The sequence below is a fragment of the Chelon labrosus genome, assembly GCF_963514085.1.
Source record: "Chelon labrosus genome assembly, chromosome: 20".
NCBI classification, from domain to species: Eukaryota; Metazoa; Chordata; class Actinopteri; order Mugiliformes; family Mugilidae; genus Chelon; species Chelon labrosus.
In genome coordinates this window covers 20117581-20132294 of record NC_140353.1, presented here as the reverse complement: position 1 = coordinate 20132294, position 14714 = coordinate 20117581, and positions in this window count along the sequence as shown.

The window sequence follows — 14714 nt, the reverse complement described above, 5'->3', positions numbered from 1 at the left end:
ACTTTTTTTTTTAAACTTTTACCTGTGTGTTCTTTATGCGCTTATAGTTACACACTAAATCAGCTGATGGAGTTTACTGCAACATCCTGACATGAGTGTAATTATTAACATGAATGAGGATTCATAAAGGCAGCTCTGAGCTTGCGGCCTCACTGACATGCCTTACTGGGACATACATAAATGCCATGGAGGCGCCATTAATGAGTCAATGGGTTACACCTTTTCCTGCCATGACTGCATGAAAATGATCTACGACTTGTGTATGCTTTTGATAAGGTCCATTTGAAGCACGGCATTCTCAAGCTGAGCCGCTCCAAACCATCCTTTGTGTAGAACTGGAAGACGTGACCGGATGCACGTGGGGGAAAAAAAACTGCCATTACAAAAAAATAAAGTATTTCAAATTATTCAATATAGGACAATGTCACACAGGGTGTTATATTATTGAATTCTTATTGTTAATGGCTGTGTAAACAGCATTTCCGTGCTGTCAGTCTACGTGAAGGAAACTTTAAATACTTTTGGGCACTTTGGTCTGTGAATGACATTTTGTGTGTAAAATGCATATTTGCACTGTATAACGTTAAGTACACTAAGTGCCTTTGGTTGGTTACTTTCAAGCGTGGGAATTTGCACGCTGATGGTTTCAGCTGGGCATGGCAGGATATGGCTGATATTCTCAGTTTTGGTGCTGTTGACTGATTCATAAAAATAAAAACTAATAAAAACTGTGCACATATTTTAATGGCGCGAAGACATGAACAAATTTCCCTGAATAATTGACCGTCAAATAGACATATTCTGATGAAGCAAATTAACTTTCACCCCAAGTGAACTCTCATTCTCCTGCAGTAGATAAATGTAAAACTCTATAGACTATGACAGCTGTCTGTGTTTTGTAGCTCTTTTGGAAAATAGCTGCAGTACGACATTCTTTGGATTGCAATGTCTACTTCCAGTACTATTCTTGTTAATAAGTTATTAGAGATTGAGAAAGACTATTAAGTCTTAAGTGACATAGTGTGGACAAATCAAACACAGTTTCGTTAAGAGTAAAGCCTCGTCTGTGAGGGCTATACAGCAGAATAAAGGGGCTATTCTTTTACTGGAGTGCGTTAACAAGACCAGACAATTTCAAGAAACTGTGCTGGAAAGACAGAGGGAGACGTGAAGAGGGAAAGCATGTCAGGTATAATTGGTGTAAGTGGGGCATCCAGTTTCAATGATGTCATTCTTTGCAGCCGCTGTCTACTCGGATGCATGTGCGCAGATGTTGCGTGTGCTATATGTCCAGCACTGTAGCAAACCTCTTTTTTTTTTTTTTTTGTGTAGCAGTGCAGATTATTCTTTTATTTGGTTCAGTTTCTGCAAATCTTTTCTTTGCCCATCCAACCAAGATGGCAACTACTTTTCATGCCACTCTGAACCAGTTCTTCACAAACTACATTTTCATTCCAAAACCTGCTGCCTTTAATGTGAATCAGTGCAACGGATTCATTTACCATGACGTTTCTAATGATTTCCCAGCTGCTGGCTCTCCTTATAAGTTGCGCAAACAACCTGCTGTGCTTGCAAAGGCACGCTTATTTGTGTAAGTGAGCGCGTCTGCGTGTGTTTGTGTGTGTGAGAGAGATAGGCTTTCTCACTTAACACCTCCGGTCAATGACCTGGTAAACTTTCCAAGCAACCTGTGGCTTGGCTCGAGGTCAAGCGCGATGCAAATCCAGTATGCAGCTCAGCTTAGGCAATGAGTCGACAATAACCAAAACCTGCGTAACCCGTGTTTTTTTTCTGTGTAAACTGATCAAAATAACGAGAAGCTATAAATGTACTGTGCATCTTACAGAGGAGCTCTGTTGTTTGGGTTGTTGCCTTGACGCTTGTGGCCACATGAGGGCAGCATTCGTTTTCTTTTAGGAATAAATGGGTTATGGCAGGGGTAACATTGCAAGGACGGCCACAGACCTTAGTAGCACAACTGTATGTGTATTGCGGAGGTGGATTGTGCAGTTGAACTTAAAGGTTACTATTATGACCTCTGACCTTTGGAGATGATCTTGAAGTAAGCAATGTTCGACCTAATCCTGTAAATCTTAAAAAATAAAAAACCTCCCACGTGAGAACGGTGATAATATAATTAGCCATTGATTTACCTTGTTACAAAATTCCTTCTCGAGTTTTTACTTGTTCACTGATTTTCAAGCCTTTCCGAAGAATGCTCGCAGCGGTGTTCAAAAGTCGGAGGTTGCTCGTGAAGGCACTTCTATTTTGCTCTTGTAGTGAAAAACATTACAGGTGACATTATCAGCTAAATATCAGAGTGAAAAATTGTTATTAATTATCTTAGTATTTGGTTGGTCTGTCTTTTGTTTTAATGACAGCAGAAGTTGACCTGCATGTTCTCCACAAGCACGCTCAAAGCTGATCTGAAGTATGATCCAAAGAGCGCTCTGTGACTCAGTTCGTCTTTCTCGGATCCTTACTGATCCAGATATGTTCAGAAAGGAATGTCCATGACAGTCAGCACTTGGTCTTCGTTGGTCTTCAAGTAGTTCTTCGAAGCCTTGATGTTTGTTTGGTCTCCATGACCTTTGTACACAAATCTGTAACTGTGATTCATCAGTAGATATGACTTTTTCCATCACCCACAGTCAAATGAGGACATGTCATCATCCATCATAAGTGTTTGGTTTTGTTTCCTCTCGTAATCTGACGAAAACACTAAACGGCATTCTTTTGACAGGACTTTTGCCGATTTAGCAAAATCTCAGAGAACTAGATGTATAGCTCTATTGCGGTCATTGTTGGATATTGTCTACAACTGATCCATTTTATTTTAGATCTCCATTCACTGCCCCTCAAAAAATTAAAAAGACTTCTGACACTTTCACTCAGTTCTGATGTTTCAGTGAGCAATGTTCTACTGGAAACTTGAGGAACAGTCCTATTTATAACAGCGGAACAACGGCTGGAAGTTCATTTAGTTGAACAATCCTCTGCTGAGTCAAACCCACCTGAGTGTCATATCTGAGTACTGCTTCAATGGAAGAATACAACTTAAGCAAACGTGACCTTTAGCACAAATCAGTTCACATAGTCAGTTACCTCAAATTGCTCCAGTTTGGTGTAGCAACCTAGAAAGAGTGCAGAATATAATAAAATACTTCATGTCATGTTACATGTCAGAACTTGTTCAGATTATTTCCAGGTTTACATGTAAATATGACAGATTTTGGCTACAAACTTTTGGAATGCAAATGAACTCTTCAATGAGTTGTTATTACACCCCACTGACCCGACATTCATGTACACATATAGGGTGTCCTGTAAGTGTGGACCCATAGGAAAAAAACATAAAATTACAAAATAGTCCTCAAATTTATTACATAAATGATTGCAAAGTATAGTTCATAACGTGTTCATAAAGGGTCCACAGTTGTGTCGCACACTTAACTGAAGACCTCCACTGCATCTACACCTGTGTGTGATCGGTGCGCGGCCTGGATGCATCTTGTTGAACAGTCCGGCTACTTCCCGGTGACTAATAAAAAATCTCAGAAATCCCTATGGTGGTTCCTAACTTACTGGACAGCTGTATGTATCATTACATTAAACAAGGTGAAATAGAAAAAGTATGTGTCAACATAGATCAGCACTGATTTGATCTGAGAGACACATGGAGGCACTTTCTAGAATGTGGTAAGTTATTGCCAAACCAATTTGCAATTGGGAACACTACCATTAATTATTAACATGGGATGTTTTATTGTTCGCTATCCTTGTACTTTGAGTGCCATGGAAGTATAATTTAAGCACTTTACTGGCAAATTGTGTTGTATCGGTGGAGTTGAGCCTTGCTGAGTGGTTGTAAATCTTTTTATATCCGCTCAGGTCCTGCGGGTTGCTTCACGTCTCCACCGCCTTGTCTGCTCTCTGCTGGAAGCTCACCCGCACTGCACTCATCATAAGCTGAACAGGCTCTTCATGTCAGGAAGTGATTCCAGTGAGTGAGCATACAAAAGACGTCATTTCCTTTTTTTGCGATGTCTACAATGAATGACATTGTCCATATAAGCTTAACTCTGCTAACTACGTTAAAGACTAAGATTTGAGTCATTTACTGTACACTTGTGTCTCACTAATTCCTCTGTGTGTGAGACATGTTGACAGTGAAAGTTCACTGTGAGGTTCATCAGTTTTGATCAGCGAGTTGCTTTCATGATTGTTTATGATTGTTTAAAAAACTGTATCTGAAAGGTTAACTGATGATTCAGAGAGAATGTGACTCAGAAGAGAGCCAGCAGCAGGCCGAGAAGCCACCTAAAGGTGATGCTGTGACACCAGTATTCAGCCACTTTCACCCAGTGGTTACCAAATATGGGCCAATCTTATATCCAGGAAACAGTTTGATTTATCTGCCCTGATGATTACACAATCGGAAGAATGTGGGGGCAAGAAGTGATGTGAGTGTACGCCGGTGATGTCAACATTTTTTCCCTCTCCCTCGTCAGTTGTTTAACATTGCTGAAATAGCTGATGACAAACCAGCCGGCTGACCTCCGAGCGTCATCACTTCTGTTTTTAGCAGTGTACAGTGAAAACCTCGGCCCACTTGGCCTTAGAAGTCCTTGTCTTTCTCTTTCCCGCTGCCCGCGTCGCCCACACTCTCCCCTGGATAGCGGCGCACGGCCACAGCTTCTCCACTCTTTCCTCACCCACTGACCCACTGGCGGAAAGCGTGGGGGCCATCTGTGGTGGAGAGGCTACTTTTAGCCTCCCAGGCTGCTATTTTCTCTTCACAGATTTTTTTTTTTTTTTTTTAAAAAAGCACAAAGCACAAGCGTACTTACGCAATACTTGTCTCACTCACCGGTTCTCTGTCCCATTGCTTCACAGGTTTTGTTTACACAACAGTGCACTTGGTCCATGGCAGCACGCCCTTACAGGAAGAATGGCTGTCAAAATTAGACATGAGATATGTTTTTAGACCAACTGAACAAGGGAATAAATGGTTTAAAATTAAAAGTCTCTTCACTTTTGATGTAAAAATAAATATAGATCTTCATTGAACTCAATAAGATCAGCTCAAACCACAAATTCTAGTTCATACACACTCAGCTGGCAGTTTATTCAGTAAAGTCAAGCTACCGCATTATTTTATTAACAAAACCTTAAAAAAGCTGAATAATCACCATTACTTGACTTGTCACTTATGGCATCTAACAGTAAAATTAAATCAGCTGTACATACATACCACTAACACAGTCATGTTAAACGCAACCATTTTGTAGATCCTCTGATTTTTCTTTTTCTTTTTCTGTGTGTGTGTCCCAAACATAACATTAAAACATTAAAGCCACCTTCCTAATATTGTGTAGGTCTCTCTTGTGCCTCCAAAACAGTTGTGGCTCATCAGAGAATGGACATGGGCCTTCTGAGGGTGTCCTGTGGTGTCTGGCAATGGAATGCTGTTAGTGGGGGCCTTTGGCTCCTATGGGTTGAGGGGAGGGGCCTCTCTGGATCATCCCACAGATACTAGATCAGTTTGGGATCTAGTGAATTTGGAGGCCAGGTCAACACCTTGTGCTGTTCTTCATGTTTTTTGAGTTGTTCCTAAAGTGTTTTTGTGTGTGTGTCTGTGTCAGGCTGCATCCTGCTGGAGATGGCTGCTGCCATCAAGGAGTGTCATTGCTATGGGGTGGGGGTGCCTGGTCTGGTCTAGGTGGGTGCTACATGTTTAAGTAACATCCACATGAATGGCAGGTCCAAAAGTTTCCCAATTATCGGAAGGTGGTCATATGCCTGATCTGCCTGTTTAACCGTAAACTGTAAATTGTCCGTTGTGCTAGATTAAAGGTTGGGATCACCAAAGTCAATGACAAACCATCCATTCAGTCACTGTTGAGAGACTTCACTAAACACAAATAAAGCAAGCCCATGGTGGCACTAACTACTAGATCGCCTGTTCTGTTCAGTTGTTCTTCCCTGCTTCCATGTATCTTGGGTTTTTGCTTTCTCTTTTGATTTGATTTTAATTTTGGAGTTTGTTGCTTATTTAGTAAGTCTGCAATAAATTTACTTTGAATTGCTCCTTCTGCCTTTCCAGATTCCAGTGTCCTGCACTTGGGGCCCTCCCTCCCTTGCCACAATCCAGTTTCCAGTCCAAAAAGCTGTTCAAAAACCTCCCACACGCACAGAAAACCGCCTAAAATATTAGATCGATATTTTGTTTAATACTTAGACCGCACAGATTGGTTACGCTACTGTAGCCTATCACACAAAGTGATGCAGTCGAAGGTTTGAGATCAAATCATCTTGAAACAAACCACAGAATCTAATCACTGCAACTACTACAAAGCTATTTGATGACGTCAGTCCACTGAGGGAGCTTCTCTACTAGACTGAGGCACATACGGCGCTCACAAATGATCTTGGGTTTTGTTTTAAATGAGCTTTAAAAAGTGATTAGAAAAAAACAGACCTATTAGGCAAGAAACTGCCTAATGTGGTAACACTACCAAGGGGGTGGACTGACCCAGGTGGTGGAGAACTGACCAACCAGCGGGCCAGCACTGCCATCCATAGAGCCCTGCTGCCATAAAAATACTAATTATAGCCACTACATGTAGAAAACTTGCAGGTTATTCCAACAAAACACAGAACATGTACCGTGACATACCGTCAAATAAAGTGAGCTGTGTGGCATACAGTCGAAATGCCCCCAAGAAAACTAGAAGAGAGGTGACATTTCAAAGACGCGATGTGCTGCATAAAGGTTAATATATGGACTGTATGTACATGTGGATATACATGCGCTAAGGCTGTTGAACTGTTAAATGACTGCTGTACATTTTGAAGCATGTACAATGGGAATAACGTGCTTGCTTGCAAATGTTGAAAATATCAATTTGAAGATTAGAGTAAATCATGGGAAATGCACATATTTTACAGAATTTTGAGAAATTACTATGCAACCAATTTCGTTTTTGTATTAGCCTACAGTACAGTGTACACAGTATTTAATTTTACTTTTTTCTTTTTACACTGGACAGAGACTGGATAATGTTTTCCCTTTTTCTTTATGCTAAGCTAAGCTAATCACCTCCACATGTATGGCACATCAAACAGAGTGGTGTTGATCTTCTGATGTGATTGTCCAAAATGCTGAACAAAGTTTTTGTGTCTTATCCCTTTATCCTGTGTTATGCACAAGGTATCACAGGAGGATGAAGTAATCATTTTAGACACTAACTGATGACTATAGAGGAAAAAAAAGAGAAATGACATTAGTTGCTGGTTAAACCGCTGATGCAGATACCATTGCTAAAGATAGCCGCTCTGACCACAAGCCAGTCTGGTGGCCTAAACTATGTTGCTTTTTATCACATGACAGGAAGAAGACACTTCTCTCCATTTCTAATAGAGCAAAAATAATAGCTCTCTGGACAATTATATTTCAGTCCAAAACCGAGGTCATTTCCATCTAGCTTGCTTCCAGGGTATTACATGTTCGTGTGCAACCTTTTCCATGTTCACCACACCATGCTGGCCTTTAAAACCCTTTCCCTCTGCAGCTTGTTTCTATTTGAGTATCGTTCCAGCTGTGTTCACTGTTGTGAAACAAAATGTGATGAAGCTGGAAAATAGAGCATCTCTTTCTGGGAACACAGCCTTGATTGATGTTCCAAAAGCCTTATTGCATCAACACGGTAGAGACCGCTGTGCCTGACTCTGTGTGTGCATTTGTGTGTCCTTCAGGGGGTCATCATGACCCGAATGAGGGCAACTGATCCTTTATGGGAAGAGGAAGCTCGGTTTTGTCAAATAGGTCAAAGAGGATACTGGATCTTTAGTAATATAGCAGGTTACTATGTGTTTATGGAAAGTAATTATTTTACCTCTAAAAGCAAAAGCAATGAAGCATGTTTGATCTACTATACTCTAGGAAGTATAGTTTTACTCTAGGAAAAACTAGGATTTCCATAGAATGATAGAAAGTGAACAAAACTTGTTTATGTCCCGCCATAGCTGTGATTTTAATGTTGTTGTCACTGAGTTTTACAGTGCATCTCAGACCATTTACTCATTAAGATTTTAATTTCAGATGCTTGTATTTTCATTTATCAGACTCACCTGGAAACGCTGGGATCAGACTGTTGCAGACTGTCACAATGTTTTCTTGGTGTTTTTTTTTCAGTTATGGAGGCATTTTAATTGGTGTTTTTGTATGTTTTTCAGACAAAAACACACATATACTCAAATACATTCTCGGGAAACCATTCCAGCTGATGGCCTCATGAAGCTGGTAAAGAGTGAAGGCAAACTGAAATTTAAAACATATTTTCCATTGACGAGACTCAATACATAATTCAGTCTGCAGTTATCTGTAGGATTTAACTTAAGATTCCTTTAAACTTTTTATTCCATTTTAGCATAGACTGTATAAAGATGGACAACAGAACAGTTCTCAAAAATGAAGCCAAAGCAAGTAGACTGTCTGCAGTATAGGTCATAAGCTCCACCTCCTCCATGTTAGTGGATGGTACTAAGGCCAAACTAAAACACTAAAATACAAATGTTAAATCATTTTGTCCTATGATAGTTTCAGTCATTTCAGGTAGTTAATATAATCCTGGTGCATAGTTTAGACCTAGAAACAGGATGTGACATCATGATGATTACAAGTTGCCATGACAACCGCTCTGTGAAGCGATCTAGGACTATGAAATAAAAAAAAATAAAAATACAGAGAATAATCCAACATTTCTTTGTAACTGGTGGAGGTAGAGCAGAGCACAGTATTAATCAAATGAAAATGCAAGTAAGTCAAGAGGAAATGTAGGGGGGTCGTCAATAATGTAGCTCTGTGTGACTCCACTCTCGGACCGTACTGTACAGACTCTGGCTCCAAATTCGCAAGATGGGACCTCCCGTATCCCCGGGAAAGTAGCGTCAGTTTGGCCAATGCAAGGAAGTGGGGATGCATTGTCCATATTTATATACAGTCTATGGTTTTTAGCAGTAAAAAAATTTTTAAAAACTTTTTTGTTCAGATACTCTACTTGTTTCCTATTTTTTAAGTAGCTTTTAAATTGTTTTTAAATTGGGTTTTGTCATGTTAGCTCTGTTAACTACTCCATGCTACCACTTTACCATCAGGTCGAAGTTTTTCTCTTATACTCTTATCTCACAGCTGCACTTACTTGTAGCTTTGCAGATTAAGATTTTACATAAAAATGCACAAACTGCCTATTAAGTATGATCAAACACCATAGAGTAGGGCTTTTTTTGACCAGCTAAAACATCTAAATTCTGCTTACAGTGCAATATTAAAAGACATGACACAGACAACATCCAGTGCTTCTGAATATATTTGCTTAGGTTCTCTGGTACTGCCAACCGTATCATATAGATACTGTATATACTGTGCATTTATATATTTTAATGGAAGCCCCATACAGTGTAATAGAAATATTCTCTTCTTATTCCCCCTAATTCAGCCATGCTCAGACATACAGTACTTGGTATCTTTTGAAATCTTGTGACATCAGAGTGTAAGACAAGGTTCTTTAGGTTTGTACAACGTGCAGCTGCATCCCACGAATTTGTAATGACCAGGGAGACACTTGCAACAGTACATTCTGAACTGATCACCACTGTTTGGTCATGCATGTCTACAATATGTGGATCAAGTCCTTTTTTGCTAAGTTTTCAGTATAACTGGAAGGCTTGATGAAGTAAACCTAGCCACAGTAATCCTGGCTAACTAGTATGAGTAAATATGTCATTACTAATGTGCTGCTATTACTGTATTTCCAGTGACTGTCATGGTGCCCATGCGCTCATCAAGAATGCATGTGGACATTTGTCAGAGTTCACTGGGGCACATTTGTTTAAACAAAGCCCAAACTACTCAACGGGCACAACTGGGCTCTGGTTATTTGTAGGAATAAATAACATCAGAAAAACAGGATGCAACATAGTTCTGTAATTTACTAAATAATGCTAAAACATACTCTGTCCAAGGTTTATTTTAATTTACTGTACTGGGTGAAGCACTCTGTAACCCGAGTTTTTGAAGCACACTCTGAAAATACAGATTATTATTGCTACAACTACAACATTTTAAATTTTTAAGTTCAACAAATGAGTGGCTCATTATTGCACTGTAGAGGACAAGAGAGGGCAGCAGAGTGTTTTGGTTCAGCCAGAGAGCTCCTCACAGACATCCTTACCCACACAAGAGTAATGCAGGAAAGAGAGCTGATTTTATTATGAGAGCAGTAGGAAGCGCAGCATGCTGCAGCGGCCCTCGTCACCGCCTTGGTATGGAGGCACTGCACTTAGATGACGGATAAAGCCGAACCGGCCGCGGCCAAGATGAACAAAGGCAGGGGGCTACTTCCTCCCTTCCCTCTCTTGGCAATGGCATAATTGCTGAGGTTGCCTAGCGACCGGAAGCATGGAAACAGAAGGTGTCACTTGTTACCTCAGAGCTGGATTTAGCCAAATTGTAAAATAGCCACTGATGGATCATGAGGGGGCTGGAGTTACTAAAGATAAGCCACAGAAGGCAGGAGGGGAGGCTAGGATCAGAAAATAGACAAAGGTTACTGTAAGGCCCATTGATTCATGACTATTTACAATACTCTTAACTGAACACATGGCACATAAAATTCCCAATTTAAAAATTCTGAGCAAACACCTACATTCATAAGATTTCATAAGAATATTTGAAATAAAGTGTAGTGGTATTTTTACTTCATCACTAATAAAATAAGGGTTTTTGGTTAATAACTGAGCGTATAAATAGCACGTAGAGCTATTTTACACCCTGTACACTCATTATCTATTTAATCCTGTTCTAATTAACCAGCTGGGATCCACTGTAGAGGTGGGCATAAAGGTGCTTTAATTCCAAAATGTAGGAGGAGATCAACTCTATTCACATTAATGCCATTTGTAAGATTCGCCCAAAGAGGCCTATTAAAACCTATTAATGAATGACTGGACTCATATAGTTATTATATGTTTATATAATGATTTTATAGTTTTCAGTGCAAAAGCTCTGCACTGCCACCTTCAAGAGCAGAACGTCAGCTGGATTCAAAATCCATATACAGATAGACGGTAGTGTTGCTCTGCTTATGTGGAATATCCTGCTAACATGCTTGGTAACTTTAAGGGGATAGCAACGTGTAAATGAATTTCTTGTTACTGTCTCAGAAGTTGGTGAGCTGCACTGCTTCCAAACCCACATGCTATCATCATGTTAGGTGCTCATGGCCTAAGCCAGGGGTGTCAAATATACAGCCCACCACGCGGTCCAGTCTGGCCCATGGGATGACTTTGTGAAGTGCGAGAATTACACTGAAGACAATAACTCCCAAGTTTTCAACAAAAGTGACTGTTATCCCTAATTTGTCCACTAGGGGTCACACTGTTTTTGAGGTTGTTTCTAAAATGTTTTTTTAATAGGATAGTTCATTAAATGTAGACATTTCCATAATGTACTTCTTTGCACTAAAACAAAGGAAAACATTTGGAGCTTAAAGGTTATTATGCTGTTACATTACTGGGTTGGCCCGCTTGAGATCTAATTGGGCTAAATGTAGCCTCTGAGCTAAAAATCAGTTTGACACCCCTTATCTAAGCTATGGTGGAAGGAGAAGGTCAAAATAACGTAATAATGTTAACTGTTTTATTATTTATTTTAACTGATTAAAAAATGTTTTAATTCTAGGCTGTTTAATGTTGGTGGTTAATGTCTGCAAGAGATCAACGGTGCTAGTTAGTATGTAGTAGAATTAGCTTAAAGCTAAATTTATCTTAGAGGGGATGTTTAGAAGCAAGAGAACTATCGTTGATTATGTAATTGGCAAATGAGGAAAAAAATGTTTTTAATTAAAATAGATTTAATTGACATATTTTTCAACTTGACTGCATTGTACTGTCGTCTGAAGAGTAAGGCCTGGCGACAATTTGAATTGTGTTATGATGTGTATTGAAAGTGATTGTGTCATTGATTGGACACAATGGTCAATGGCACCAATTAGATTCTTTCAAACAATTTATTTGAAACCCATTCATTCTCAGAATGATGTTCCAGCAAGATATCATTAGAGCTTGTCATTCTAATTCCTGTCCTTTCTCATTGTCTCGGTCTTCCGCCTCTGCTTCTGCTCTTTTATCCTTATCTTCCCATTATTAGGCTCTCACCCCCCCACCCCCTTCCTCCCTTCATTTTCTCACTCATCCATGTCGCCCTGCAGTCTAAACTACCGCTCGCTCTCTTCTTTCCTGTTCCCCCAGTTCATCTCTATTCAGCATCCATCAGAGTCTCTCCGGCTTCCACTCACTTTTGTTCCCCCCTTCCTCTCTTTTCTACCGTACAGCTACCTCCATCTCTGCCTCCATCTCTGGTGCGCACATAGCGGATGGTGGCGGCCCACTCAGTCCTCTCAGGGAGCAGAAGGTTTGTCCACTCCCACTCAGGCTTTGCGTCATGGAACACGGAGAAATAGAGACAGAGGAGAGAGAACAGATGGGAGGAGGACACACTGGCTGCCTGTTTTATAACATTACTCCTGACAACACCGTGGTCATCAGTACGACTATGTAAAGTAGCACGCTATTGTAGACTCATCAGGGAGGCCATAAATAGGACTGAGCTGAATATAGAAGAGTAGGAACCAGCAGCTCTGGTGTGAAAAAGACATTTTTGTCCCACACTTTGGGTAAGGTTGAACAGTTCATTGATGATTTAAACAAGAGGATCTGAAGTGCTTTTAGAAAGAGCACTTGTGTAACTTGTGGCCTATTTCGTGCTCGCAGCGATTCGGACAAACGGCAGGATTTCCGCTTTCCTTCTCCGTGATAACTAGTCACAACTTTTCAGGCCATACGCTCACCCTCGCAGACCTGTTGCCTGTGTGGAAATCCAATCTGAGGGCTTCATTATCACAGGATTGGTGTAACCATAGCAACCTGATGCACACCAGTGCGTGACATCATGACTGACACAATCGCTCCCATTTACGCAAGTGGAAAGACAATTCAGACAATTCCGCTATTATTGTTTGTGCCTGCACAAGTCCTTGTCTGTGACTAAAAACAAGCTTTGCATAAAATACTGGTTTGCAAATGATGAGAACAAAAATGGCACATAGGATACTAATAATACAGCACGTTCAAATGCAAATGCTGTTAGCTGGATTTACACAAGAACAAAACAAAAATGAGATTTGGAGCCCCGTGTAAACAAGAGATTAGATCTTTTCACTGCTAAGCTGAACACGAACAGTTATATCTGGGTCACGCTGAAAGCAAAAATCCACCCTGGGAGAGATTTTCCATGTTTTCTCCCAATGATATTGGACAGCTGCATTAAGATATACAGACATATACAAGTTGCTTCAAAAGCTCCAGAGAGAGCCGACACCAGCGTGTGAAGGGATCATGCAGCATTTTCTGGAACAGCCTCTCCCGTAATGAATTAAAGTGAATTTGAGGACAGACTGACGGTACCCAGGGTGGTTTTGTGGGTACGGGAGAACGTCTTATGGTTCCAGCGCTGCAATGCGCGTAAAGATGTGGGAGTAAAAGCATAAGGAATTATTCTAAAAGTCCACAAAATTAGCCACCCACAAACTGTCAGAGGTGCAGATCCGCTGTTAAGCTTGATTTCAGCATTGTGAAAGCTGCTGAGTTAATTATGATCTTGAGCATTAAATGTATAATTATACTGAGCTGTGGCTTTTCCCCTCATAAAAAATAAATAAAAAATGCTAATTGGCTTTCTACTGGAGAACTTTTAAATAAAAATCAGTCCATAGAGGTGCGTGAACAGCAGCTTGATACACAGAAGATATTTCTTATGAGATCTGCTTTTTTTGTTTTGATGTGGAGATATACACTCAGTGGCTTTCCTGCTGGGTGTGGGATGAGTAGATTGATGCCACTCGCTTGTCTATATATATATAAATCTAAAGCTAACAGTTGGTTAGCTTCATTTGGCATGAAGATCAGGAAACAGCTAGCTGGGCTCCTTCTGAAGTTAAACACTGTCAAGCAACAGAGACCCTGAAAGTCTGTGCCTGGTCAAGAAATAGTAACGAAACAAAACGGGTACTGGCTTAACCGTGGTACCCTGGCTGTGTTTGCACATGACAGAAAATTACCCATCAGCACCTCCAAGGCTCACTTTAACCATTGTAATATAATCAACCCAGCTGTTTCCCTTCTTTCCAGTTTTCGTGCAAAGCTATGCTAATTGGTTTATAAGAATGGCATCAACCTAGGGTCCCAGGTCTGTGTTGTTTGTCACATATAGGAGTGTCTTCTCCCGCCGAATTAGTGCTGGGAAATAAGGAGTATGAGAATAGCACATCTGGTTTTGTTTAGGACTGTCGCTTCACAGCAAGAAGTTGTCCAAATTGTTCGTGCATGAGTTTTCTCCAGGTGCTCTGGCCTCTTCCTGTAGTCCAGAGACATCCATATTAGGTCGGTCGGCGAGTGTGTACGGTTGTTTGTCCATACACACTGTTTGTCTGCGTTACCTTCTACACGATAAGTGGCTACAGATGATGGGTGAGTGGTTATTTTTTGGAACGCAACGGAGCGTGGTTAGGCAAAGCGTCAGAGTTTGGGTTACAGTGCTTGTTGTCAAGGTTACGCTCTTAAGCGTACGGCACTGTCATGGTTACAATCAACGT